The sequence below is a fragment of the Dromaius novaehollandiae genome, chromosome 1, assembly GCF_036370855.1.
Source record: "Dromaius novaehollandiae isolate bDroNov1 chromosome 1, bDroNov1.hap1, whole genome shotgun sequence".
NCBI classification, from domain to species: domain Eukaryota; kingdom Metazoa; phylum Chordata; class Aves; order Casuariiformes; family Dromaiidae; genus Dromaius; species Dromaius novaehollandiae.
Window position 1 is genome coordinate 56,723,892 of NC_088098.1, and position 13,203 is coordinate 56,737,094.

At 43.4% G+C, this 13,203-nt stretch overlaps 1 long non-coding RNA gene across 1 annotated transcript; it reads right to left on the bottom strand.

Moving 5' to 3' along the window:
- Positions 1-3,758: 3,758 nt before the first annotated feature.
- On the bottom strand, positions 3,759-7,084 carry LOC135328564 (uncharacterized). Its single transcript, XR_010389582.1, has 3 exons — positions 6,984-7,084; positions 4,769-4,945; positions 3,759-3,842 (listed from the first exon to the last, which is right to left on the bottom strand). It is a non-coding gene; the product is annotated as an uncharacterized LOC135328564 (long non-coding RNA).
- Between the last annotated feature and the right edge of the window lie 6,119 nt (positions 7,085-13,203).

A 13,203-nucleotide genomic window follows, 5' to 3' on the forward strand; every position in this document is an offset into this window, starting at 1 on the left:
AAGCCTCCTTGTGTGGCCTCATCCAGCTGTGTCTGACTTTCTCCCCATAAAGTGACCGACAGCACTTCCTTACCTCCTCTAGGGGGGCAGGCAGATAAAAACAGCAACAATCACAAAGTATGAAGTTATTACAACCTTCAGCCCAGACTGCTATGACACACAGTCGTGAGAGTGCTCCTAGCAGCCGCCCTGCCTGATGGCCCATGCAGCATGGTCCTCCTGAGCCTGGAGGCACCCGAACTACATACAGCCCCTTCTCTGTCTCAGAGAGAGAAAATAAACCTCTTACAGCAGCTTGCAAGGAAAACAGGCAAAGGAAACTCTCCCACCCTGGGCATGCTGGAGGAATTGGAGATTTTCCCCACTGTGTGGGGGCTCATGCCCCTCTCTGTGGCAGCCTCCTGAAGGGAAGTAGCTGAGAAGCCATGCTGGCAGCCTCCGCTCCTCCCTCTGTGACAAAAGCAAAAACAAGGTGTGGAAAGATGCTGTCAAACCCTACACCACATTACTTCTTGCCACAAGGGCTCCCTTGCCTCAAACCACCCTAAAAGGAAGTGCAGTATAAACAAACTAGTGCAATCTGTCCCAGACGCCTGCTGTGGTGCATCATGAGATTAACATATTAACTCTGAAAAGCCCACTAATTTTAAGGACAACTCTGTACTTAAACTGGGAGAAGTTTGAGTGTGTCAGATGCTGGGGAACCAGGGAAACCTGTTAACAGCAGACTCTGTGGTTAATTGAGAAAATTATTCGACCCTGCTTTTTAAAGGACCTTTGATTAAAATATTGTATGGGTTTGTAATACTTTGCTCTTAATCTTTTGGCATATGCATTTGCAAGGGTTTGTTTATCACTAGTTTTTGGCTCGCAGTCAGACCAACATGCACTCTGCTGCTCCAGCAACTCCAGCTAAGCAGGGTTGGGCCAAATAAGATATTGTAAGAACATTTACGGGCAAAAACACCTGTTGAATGCAGGAGATCCTTATTTCAGTTTGAACGTAATGTAGTGCCCACAACGAGGCATTAAAGTACCGCTTGATAAAACCGGGAGAAGTAATCAACAGCTCGAAGTTATTTAAGCACCACCTAAAACTGAAGGACCTGAGACACAGACTCCCTTCCCATGTCAGCCCATGTGACAGAAAGGAGTGAAAGCAGGGAAGTGAAGGCTAGAGAAAGCTCAGAGCAAAGGGCAAGGATAAACCTGCTGAAATAAATGGGATTGGCTCTGTGCCTTGCATACAGATCCTGGAGGTTGGCAGACTTCCTCTAAGAGCAAGTTTCACAACTGACGATCCTTTAGCCAGACCGTCCTGCCACTGCGACCAAGCGATGAGAGCAGTCTGCCTATGGCCAGCCACATCTTCCCAGCGCGGGGAAGGAAGAGGTACATATTACTCCACTGACACCATATCTGTTTTATCTATTTACACGCTTTCAGCCAATGCTACGGTTATATACTTACCAAGCTTGGCATATGTTGTCAATGACAATACGCATGCTTTCACAGCCAGCTGCTCCCATGACTGCTCCACTTTCGCAGTTAAAAAGACCATATACTTCCCTGATTTTAGTATAAAAGAGCAGTCACAAATGTCGTGGAAATCTGGCCACGAAATAGTATGCATAGCAAAAATTAGCCCTGGAGCAATTGGATGTTTGGGCACGTTTCCCACTTTTTCTTCCAAACACTTTGCCCTGCTTTGGTCATACTAAGCAGCCAGACGGCTGGTGTAACTGGATCTCTGGGAATTCCCCTGATATAGCCCGGAGACCCAGCTGCTAGAGGTCTGCTGTGGTTGCTCTACAACAACCACGCTCCGCTCCAGGGCAGGCAGCATGGCTGGAGAAAAAGGGACATGTCTAGCGTGTGCTTTATGTCTATTCCTGACACCCAGCTGCGCTGCCCAGGAACTACAGAAAAGGCTCAACACGACTTGCAGGCACCAAAGCCTCAGAAACCAGGGCCCCGACTCTGGCATTCATCTGCTCTCACCTCATTCTTGGTCAGCCCTGCAGAAAGTGCCCAGCTGGGAGAACCATCTTGATTTAAACAAACAGAAAACAAACTGGCCAACACATCAGGAGTCCAGAGTTCTTGCCCTTTCCCAGCAGCCTAGGGCGGATCTCCCTCCAAGCCGACTGTTCTTATTTTCCCCATGGTCTTAACAACAATTGTCCATGCATAGACTGTTTGGTTAAGGTAGGCTGTTGCCCTGGTTTCGTCCCATCCCTGTCTTTCACCTTTGCTTCACATGAAGAAGACACATATCCAATTTCACTTGTCCAATGATTTTGGGTGACCAGCTACATATAATTATCTTAGACACAGGCCTATGAATAATTCATTAAGATCTATATCAGCTGGTTATTTAATGTGTCCTGCTAATTAAAACTTTGTGATAAAGAGAGCTACAGCTTTCTGTAATTATGCCTCTGGACAGTGCAATGCACTTCCAACTAGTATTTGCAAGCCTGGGTGTGTGTTGACATTTAAAGTAGGCTAGAAAAATATAGGTTAGCTGCTGCTTTTAATTGCTTTTTGTTACTAAGATTACTGTAGAATTTCATAGTGCAACACCCTGGGACTCCTCTGCACAGTGCACATTACAAGCACCGTTAGCTGATGATGAATGTACATTGCATTATCCTTTTGCACACATGAAATCCTTGTGAAAAACAAAAAAAGACTATGTCACCTAGAAGAAATGTGTCCAGCTTTCGATAATGCTCATCTGAAAGAAAAATAAATGGTGGACCAGAGACATGTTTGAGGAAATCCAGCATATTGTACTCTAATGGATCATATTTTGCACTTCTTGCTCAAGCCAGAATCCCTGCTAGGTTCACTGTAGGCTTCTCTCAAGTAAGACCCACAGATTCAGATCTTATTCAGATCTCAGGTCACCGTAAGCTGGATCCAGCTTCCATCAATACCAACAGGAGGAAGCATAGTGAGTCAGAAAGCACATTAGGCCCTGTTTTATTGGTCAAAAAAGGAGCCACATTGAATTCACATCAGTGTAACTAAGTAGGTCTAACTCGGTTTATCTCCAGTATTTTCTCTCAAAATGTGTTTGGCTGTGAGGGGAATATGCCTACATATGAAACAGGTAGGGAATTTAAAATGTTTTCTTGAAAGGGCTATCAGTGTAATGGAGCATCAAAAATAGATGATAAATGCTGAGTAAAAGAAGCTTTTCCTAAGCGGCTTATGCTAAAAATATAAATCTTCTCCCACTACCAAAAGACTACATTAAGTGTAGTCGTGCTAATCTAGTCAGCAGCCTGGTGTCAGCGCTAGGAGAAACATAGGACAGATTGCCTTGGTGGCTCTTCCACTGCAAGTTCTGCTTGGTTAGTCATGATGGGAGACTACTGCCCTTGTGTCAACATTTGGTGTCTCCTGGAAAGATGCTCAGGTCACTCCTGTCGTCATTGGAGCAAGGCATGTTTCACTCATGGGAATGTCTCAGGTATAACTTGTTGGCTCTTGTTAGCCACAGAGTATTGCCTAAATCCTGAAGTCTGCGTCTCATGGGAGTGAAGCACTAATCTATTTTAATCTGTGGTTAGTTTCTACGAACACTAATTTTAGAAAGACACAATGAAACTACAGAACAGCCTCTCCATCAAATGTATCTGAGCCAGTGAAGGTGGCCTGGTACAGTCCATACCACCATGGCCAGTACCAGTAACTCACAGGGGTAAGAGAAGCACAAAGCAAATTCAATACCTACCCTACAGGCTTTCTTCTCCGCATCATCTCTTTCCAGGTTCTCATATCCAGCCTCATTCAAACGGTACCACGTCCTCGAAACTTACTGCAGGACAGAGCTAGAATGCAATGGGTAGAGAAAGTCTTTAAATATCACGTTGCATCTGTTAGTAAGGTTTTTATTGACTGATCTTGTGCCAATAATAATGTAAATCTAGCATCTAAAAGCCTTGGCCATATAAAACAGGCTGACTCTTGGACAAAAAATTAACGAAGCCTGGTTTCCTACCGACTTGAGTCTCTGATCATCTTATGGTTGCTCCTCTATTAGTTTTCAGTTACTCTCATGATACAGTGGGTGGGACTACTCCTTACTCACTCTTGTCTCAACTATTCTTTGACATGTAGTGAGGTCTGAAGAGTTAAACTCTGAAGTACCCCATGCTAAGAGTCTTCATAACGTTGCTCTGTGTGGATTCCCTGGTGATTACTAAAGGGAGCATTCATAGTATAGCCTTCTCCTCTGTGGGAGCATTTCACAGGGTTTCTCTATCCAGTGATCTACTTTAATTAAACTGATAGGAACTTAACTACATTTGAGACCTCTGCCCATACTTTATGAAATATGATTCAGATTGGTCAGACTCAAATAGGGAGGTACAGACCAAGCAGGTGTTTAAGTCTCAGATCTCCCATGAGAACACACATCATTCACAAAGCAGGACTGAGCCCTGTGCGTGCCAGCTCCAGCCTGCAATAGCTCTGGCAACACTAGCATGTTGTTAGCTGAGACACCTTTCAGAGAAGGCCTCTGGGCTTAGAAAAGAGACAGAAAAAGGGGAAGATGTACATCCATTCCTCAGCAAATGCCACCATTGCTCCTGTCCTTGAGGATTCCAGGTTATAGCACTAGGAAGACCAGTTTTTTATACTGAATTTAAACTAGGACTTCTCTGCTCCCTTTACTTTCAGTATAAAAACTAGCATACAAGTGTCCCAATGGTCTTATGGCCATGACAAATGCGGTTCTTGCTTTGCGTGTTACCTTTATGTCTCAGGCGACTTTATTCTTCTTTAGGAGCATCTTACAAAGTGGTCCCATTGAGCACCACTTCCTGGGTAGCAAGTGAATTCAGGCACCAGGCACCACAGAAAGCGTTCCTCTGTATTTGGTTCAGCCCCATTTTTGCAGACTGTTGGTATGGCCATCTTAGCAGAGTGCCTGGGATAGACAAAAGAGGTAACATTTCCAAAGTGTCGGAAAACACAGTTTATGCCAGTCATGGTTCGCACTTGAGCAGTATCATAGGGCACTGGCTACTAGTGCCTGACTGCCAAGTGTGGGCAAGGTTCAGTGTTACCTGTAGACACTGATGTGTAGCTGGGGAGTACAGAGATGGAGTACAAAGAGGATGTGCTGGTATCTGAACCTATCAGCCTTTCTTTTGGCACTATATTGAAGCTGAAGCCTTTATTTAAATGGACAACAAGGAGGCAAGTCTGTCTGCTACCTCACATGGACACTTTATTAGCACCAGAGCCATGCGCAGCATAGGCAAGGGACAAGAAAAACATGAAAGCCCACATACTGTGCCCCTCACGTGGCTGAAAACAGCATTGCTACAACTTATGCACTTCTGTGCTTGCTTATTCTTAGGCTGCAGCAGCAATTGTCATAAATGGCACAAACACCCATTATAAAATGCATTTTGCTGAATAGCAGGGACACTCTAGCAAAGGAAACACTATTTCCCAATTGCCCTGTGGTACTTCCCTATGGCCTTTGGATGACACCATCATGACATTCTCATATTAAAGCAGGTGACTACACGCATTGATTTATGGTAGGAAATGAAGTATTATCTCCCCTGAAAAGACATGGAAATAGAGACAGAGCAGGATTAGATATCTTGCCCAAGGGAACACGGTGAAACTCAGCATGAGGACACAGGAGCTCTAACAGGCTACGAGCTCTGGGTTTGTACAGCAGCTAGCACAAGGTGGCCCTGATCCTGCTGAGGCCCCCAGGCAGCACTTCAATATTCATAATAGTAATAATGAGTTCCTAATCCCTGTCAGAGACCCAACCCAGCAGGCATCGCCTGGCTCACAGGAAGGATTAGCTGAGAGACTGTAAATAATAGTTGCAGGACTCGCTGTGCCCATTTCGGAACCATTTTTATGCTGAATATACAGAAGTACCTGAGAAAATTAGGCATTTTTGCTGAGAACACAAGTAACTGAGATTTTCAAGTATAAGTAACGAGGCTTCTCATTCTTCAGCCCTAAGGATAACCCATCAATATCATTACACACCATTCCTAACTCTGAATCAACCAGATTTAGCGAGGACAGGAACTCATGTTCACACCATGAGGAAATAAAGATGAGCTACTTAAACAACTGCCCTATGAAGCATCCAGGCTCCGTCTACCTTTTCCCATGAATAGGTCCCACTTGGTTTCACAAACATGCTTCCACAACAAGCCAGAATGTGTGGGAGAGGCAGGGGGCATGCAGGAGAATCAGCAGAATTTGTGAAAATTAACAATGCTCAACAAGAATGGAAAATTGGAGATCAAAAAGAGATGTTTGTTCTTTCTATTAAAAAGGCTACTACTAGCCTAGAATTTAATTCCAGGCAAGCCATATCTGAGAGCCGGCACCTAGGAAAGAGTCAGAGCTGCTTCAGTTACTTAACCCAAGAAGAACTGACCTGAGGGCAGCTTGGCTTAGCCAGCAGCAGCTGTATCATAGAGTACACTCAATCTAGTCACTGGGCAGCTTCACCGAACCTGGGTTTCATCATTCTCCTCCCCATAAAGCCCCTTAAACCATCCCCTGTCTCAAGTTAGAGGACGTATGTATTAAATAGGATTCACTTAGGGACAGTTCAAATTATTCTTCAAGTTAGTGATCAAGAAAAGAAAACCTTTTTATTAATTTCTTTCAGTATCCAGCCTTTTTATAATTTGCCGTGTTTTCATGTAATTTGTTTCTTATTTCTTTAAATTTCCAAGAGAAAACCAGGGTATACGATAATAAATCAGACCGGAAAATGTCCAATCTGGATACATTGTTTTCTTTCTGGGGCCCGTGATCTCAAAATCTTTAGGGCTTTTTTGAGACACTCCCTTTTTATCAGTTTCAAATAACTGTGTGTTCTGTATATGTTCCTCTAATTAACAGTAATAAAGAAATAATAATACCAATAAATAATGAATAATAAAAAAATAATTATAAAAGAAGCTCTTGCCTACCTGCTATTAACTCATCACAGCGTCTGCCTGTGACCAGCACTTGATTCCTCCTGGTAGGACCGACTCCTCTTTTTTTGGCCAGGGCACATATTCCAAACCAGTGCAAGTCAAAGGACTTTTGCTGTTGACTTCAGTAGCAGCAGGATGGGGGCAAAATGGAGCTCCATGAAAGAGAATTCAGAGCGAGTGGTGTCATGGGGCCTTTCAAAGAGTCCTTTAAACTTTGCACGACAGGCAGTGGTGGAGCCGGACCGCAGTAATGAGCACTTTGTTCGTCTGCGTAGCTGGGGTCATGCCTGCCTGCCACACTTACAGCGGTCAGCCTATTGCCTTGCATGGCCTTCCTGGGTAGCCTCTCATACACAGACCGGCCTACAAATTATGGGAAGATATTAAAGCAAATGAGCACTGCAAAGGCTTTAGAAGAAAGGGGAGACAGTGACTCTCAATCTGGGATAACTCCCTTCAGAGTGAACTGATTTTACTAACGGGATTAGGTATTAACCTGCAAACTCTGTTTTCAGTTATCACGTGCTGAAATGAATATACTATTTTGAGGAATGATTCAATTTACCCTTTTCTTGAAGCTCTAGTTTTCATTTTGCCTGTATTCTCAGAGGGCAACCCTCACATAGATGTCTAGTCTTGGCAGGTTTTTAATCATTGGGGTTGGGAATGGGAGAGGGATATGCTGTGCTGGGGACTATTACTCGTTAAAATAAGCTTACCTTTTGCAGAATGGAGAAAACAACTAGAGAAATATTGGCTCTCCTTGGTCCAAGTCAAAACTTATTTCTTCTAATCCAGTGCAAAGATTCCCATTGGCTTCAAGTCGAAACATGTGCAAGAACAACAAGCAAGCAACAACAAAAGAAAACATTAGGGCAGTTCATAAAGATCTGGAAGTAGTGTGCCTGAAATAAGAAGAGTAATCAAGTGTGACATAAATATCTAATAGACATAGAGACCATTTTCATAAACAGAACAGCAATGGAATGATAAAGGAATGTTCTTATGAACTGTGAGATTTAGAAATTATTTTTATTCCTTCCATACTAGACCTGACAATGATATAGTCACATATGAAAGCAGAGAGGTTGCCTCTTACATATAGTGCTGTCCCTGTCACAATGTGCACTTTGACCATACTTCTGAGTACTGGAACGTCCTAAAATTCATTTATTTTCTAGACAGCACAGAACAGAAAGTTGTAACTGGCTGCTCCCAGTAATTATCCTTTACCCTCTCCCTTTCCCTGTATCTTATCTCCAAGCAGGAAATAGTCTGGATTATTTTTTCTATTACTAGAGTAGCTTTGTAATGTAGAAAATCAAACCAATCCATATCTGTTCAGTAAAGGCAAGGAATTCTTTAGAAACAAAACAGAGCTCAATAATAGGAAGAGACAAATGTTAGCTCTGATCATAAAACTGCACAAAGTCAAGGAATGTGAACAAAGATTCCAGAAGATAGTCCTTGACCAGGGCATGAGGACAAGACAAACCCCAAGGTTTGGCCAATTCACCACATGAAGAAATTCCCTCCTATCCTAAACATGGATAGAGATTCAGCAGGGTGTCTAGGAGTAAATATTGTTAGGGCTGATCTAGCTTGTTTTTATCCAGGCATAATATCCAGGCACACAAAAAGATGATTTTGGATTTTGATCTTGACTTTCAGTAATTACACAAGGAATCTCCCAGCCAAAAATTCCAAACGCTTGTTAACCTTTTAGAGTAAAAGCCAGACTTTCAATGTGTTTGATCTAAATTCAGTTATTTTTTAATTTCCAGGAGTGGCCTTTTATCTTCTTGTTGCTGCTTAGTTCACACAGATTCCTGCACAGGTCCTGAAGATCTCCTGAAGACATGTCGAATCCTACATAGAGATCTAAGGTCCACCAGGCGTTAACACATTTAAGCTGCGAAAACATGTTTCTATAAGCAGCAGAACAGCTATGTAGAAATCTTGAAGCTGAAGTAGTTTCACATACAAGGAATGTTTTGTGGTTCTGGATGGAGTCATGTCGCTCTTTTAATTTCCATCCTTGGGGTGTCCTGCTGGGAGGGTGGGCAGCGCAGAGCCGGTACCAGATGCACCACATGGGAAGGTGCTGAGCATGCTGGATCCTAAGGGGTGCTGCAGGGGCTGATGTCGAGCACTACAAAGGATCTGGCCTATAGAATGCTTGTCACCATCTCTGGACAAAATAATTAAGAATTAAAAATTCAGAGGATATCTTGCTTATGTGCTGATGTCTTACATGTCCAGACACTTTGTGATCAGCCCTTGTAACGGTCACATAAACTGTTTCTAGTCTGATTTGGCAAGCATCCCCAGTGATGCCTGCTTCTGATCAGAAGTGTTTTCTTGCTGAACGCTGAATCTCCTCTCCAGCTCAGCAGTCATGCTGCAGTGATGAACAGCAGACTGGACAGGATACTAAACCTGGTCATTTAGTTGTACATGGCTCAAATCAGCTTCAGTGGCAACAGCCTTCCGCTTCCCACCTCTCTGGACCCACCCTTGCATACAGAATGAGGGAGGCTTTCTGGAAACATCAGGTGTTATGGGAGCATGTGAACAGTGACTGGTGTCAGAAATCCAGCCCTCATAAACATAAGGTGAAAAACTGTTTTACTAAATTAAGCATCAAGCAGAATCCCCAAATAAAAACAAAGCAGCACCTTCTGTCTTTTTGCTGTTCAGTGTGTAGACTGACACAGTGCTATTTTGCACAGCATAGCTTTTCCCAAACCAAAGCTATTTTAGGGTATATTTAAAGGGAGGCAGTCCAAAACAGCATTTGGGGTATAACACTATATACATGTTGCAATTATCCAAAAACTAAGCATTAGACATTCAGAATGAAAGACGTACTGAAATACTGCAAGCCTCTTTGAGCATGGTAATACATATGCAGAACAGTCAAACCAGCTTGCTTCTGCTTCAAGGTGAGATACAATATCATGACTGTATAGGCTCAATCAAGACATTTTCATGGGTTTTTTTGCCCCAGGTTAGAATAAAGACGTTAAATTTTTTTCACTCATGCAACATCTCTCATCTTCTCAGGGATCGTGAGGGAGGACTGTTCAAACCAGGCCTTCTTTTGTGGTCATATTCACACTCTCCTGGGTGCCAAGAAGGGGAAGGAAAGCAGCAGGGCTCATTTATTGACCTCAGTAAGGAGTTTTGTTGTTTGCTGCTTCTGCCGATTTACCTTGTACTGTTGGAATTTCAGCAGTTTCACAAGAACTCTGTGCTGTCACAGGAATTTCACAAATCCTGTGGATTTTCCTAATCTCTGCCCCTTCCATCCCCAGCATCCTTTCTCCCTTGCCCCAGTAGTTTTGCAGAGAAGAGCTAGGAGACCCTGAAGAAATCTGCTTCAAGGCAGAAAACTACTGTGTAGTTCGGCAGGGAAGCACCACAGCTTGGCAGGACATGAGTGTTCCTGTGAAGAGGGGGCTGCTCCAAGCCATTACCACTCCCAAGTGTTCACCTACTGACTTTCATCTAGAGACCATAAAAAGGGAGAAGGAACTAAAAATATAATCATATAGATGGGATCAGAGTGTTACAGACTGGTTATCTTATAACAAATTTAAGGTTTAAGGTATGAAAAGGATAAACGCAGAGTCTGAAAATTAGCCAGTAAGACAGGGGAAAAAAAAGCTTTGCCTAACAATATGTATTTGCAACATGCTACCTAATTTGACAAATTTTCTTCCCTCTTCCCCTGTTCTCTTGCCTGACCTAGAGTATAAATACTTTTCTAATTAAAGGCAAAGAACAAGATATTCTAGTGCAGGGCAAGGAGAGACTGGACTCTGAATGAGTCCTTGGGAGTGGAAGTGGGTAAAAGAGCAAGTCTGTTTCCCCTAATCTTTTATTCCATTCTTGATCACAAATTTAACATCATAAAAAGAATTAGATCTCTCATCACATGAACCATCTAAATAATGTGATGGGTGGAAAGCAGAGAGCAAGACAAAGCCTCTTGCATCTTACTTTAATAGAAAAAAATGTGAGAGAACCCTGCTTTTTTTGTGTTCACTTGTTGTTACAACATTTGTATGTCTATCATCTGGAACCTGCAAGTAAATGTTTTTCTTTACATTTACTGGAGTCTAATTGGTGTTAAAGGTGATTTTAGAGCAACTGGCAAACCAGGCACTCCATCCAGGCTGCAGGCACTCAGTGCCCCCTGCCTCCTACCTCTCAGCAAGGTGTCCCCAGGAAAACCCCTCCCTGAACCAGTGGCAAACAGACATCCATGGGAAAACACATGCTCTGATGACTACATTAGCTCCTTGGCCAGCAGTGTGGGAGGAGGGAGGAGAGGGGAACATCAGTAACTGAATTGCAAGAGCGCATGTAGGGCTGTCTTTTCTCAAATCTTCTGTGTATCCTGCAGCAATAGCCCTTTCAAACCAGACCTGCTGGAAGAGCCACAGCTCCCTTGTTCTGTTTGCTGCAGCACCTTCTAACCAAATGCATGCACACACTGAGCCGCTGTGCTTCCTGGTGTGTTCGCTAGTTGCCAAATCTGCGGGAGCTTGGAGTGAGAAGGAACTCAATGAGAAGATATTGTATCTGTAACAACGTGGCTGCTGATATCTGTGACACTGAACTGCCTCACTACATATCCAGTTAGCCTCCTGTGAGACCTCTGTGTCCTCTTAGGGCAACGTCTAATTTCAGCTCAACTTCTTTGTTTTGATTTTGCGGATCTGTGGAATTTCAGGTTTGGGAATACCGCAAACCTTGTCAACTCCAAATGGTGTCCAGCATCTTTCTGCATCACTATACCACTGGGCTCAGCCATAGGACTAATCCTTCTCAACCTATGGATTTTTCCAATCATTTTTCCTCTGTTCAGATAGGGAGACACACAGAGCTGAGTGTTTCATACAGAATGATATGTCAGTACACAAAGACAAAGCACAAGAAATTATATTTACTTAACCTGTATTCAGGGATTTGTGTATTCATGCTTACTCCCGTGCTGTCCCTGAAGTCTGCCTTGGTGCTTCCAAGGCTATGAACAGTGTTCAGATCCTGTATGTAACCTGGTCTCTCAAGCGTGTTTCCTGACCAGCATCATGTGCTGTAAGACTTCCAGCCCTGCAAGGTGCCAAGTCCTTGATGTTTGTATACAGCTTGACTATCCAGGAGCCACGATGTAGGCTTGTAAAGTCTTATAAAAAACCCCTTCTTAAATATACCAATTAGCTCATAAATCACAGTCAGGAGGCATGCAGCCAAGAAAGCGGACACCTGAGTGTATCTCCCTCCCCTCAGGGTCTCTTGCTGCCAACAAGCTTTGGGGACCTGACCAGCATTTGCAGGAAATTCAGGGACCCCAGGTCTCTGACTTTGGCATCTGGTTCTACTGAGTGCTTGTTCCCTGACACTAGGCATTTCTTTTTAGGACAGTCAGTCTGTGGCACTTTTGCCCATTCCCCTTGTTATACTGGGATTTTCCATGCTCTAGTCCTCAAGTGGAAATGCTGACAGTTATTTAGAGTCTATGACTAGCCGTTGTTACCAGTGCCCTGCCAGGGTGGGGTTTCTCAGGGTTGATGTGCCTTGCTTCAGTGTCTAAGGCTGAGCTGGTTTCCTGCTGCTGAAAACCTCATGATGTTCACCAGAACAAAAATGAATTCATAGACTACCGCTGAGAGTCTCAAAACCCTCCCTGTCTTTCCAATTTAGGAAACAGAAAACAGAGGAGGACTAGGGATTGCATTGCAGTTCTCAGAATATGCCTTTCCCTGCACAGGGTAGGCAACTTTCTTGTACAAATTGTGCCTTACTGGTTTGGGCTTTAAAACCCTTATTCTTCTAAGCTGAAACTACAGTGCAATTTTCCACATGTACTATATGAGAACAGTTCACGATCAAAGATTAATTCCTGTTAGACTCTCCCAATTCTTGCTGTGGGTAGCCAGGCTGGGAATGTATCCACAGAATGTGTACACTGCAAGTATGAAACAGTGTAAAATTCATGTGAAGGAAAAGTCAGCCTCCTGTTTATATTTCGAGCTAGTATTTCATGTAAGCTGTGATGTTCTGAAACCAGGCATGTATAGCATTATAAAGACATTTCTCCTTGCCCCTTTGTACGTAGTTTGACAGAAGCAAGAGACTGTCTCTGACAGATGCTGATGAAATGAGCTATCTGGTTACAGAGCTGAAATATTTGGAAAGGGCA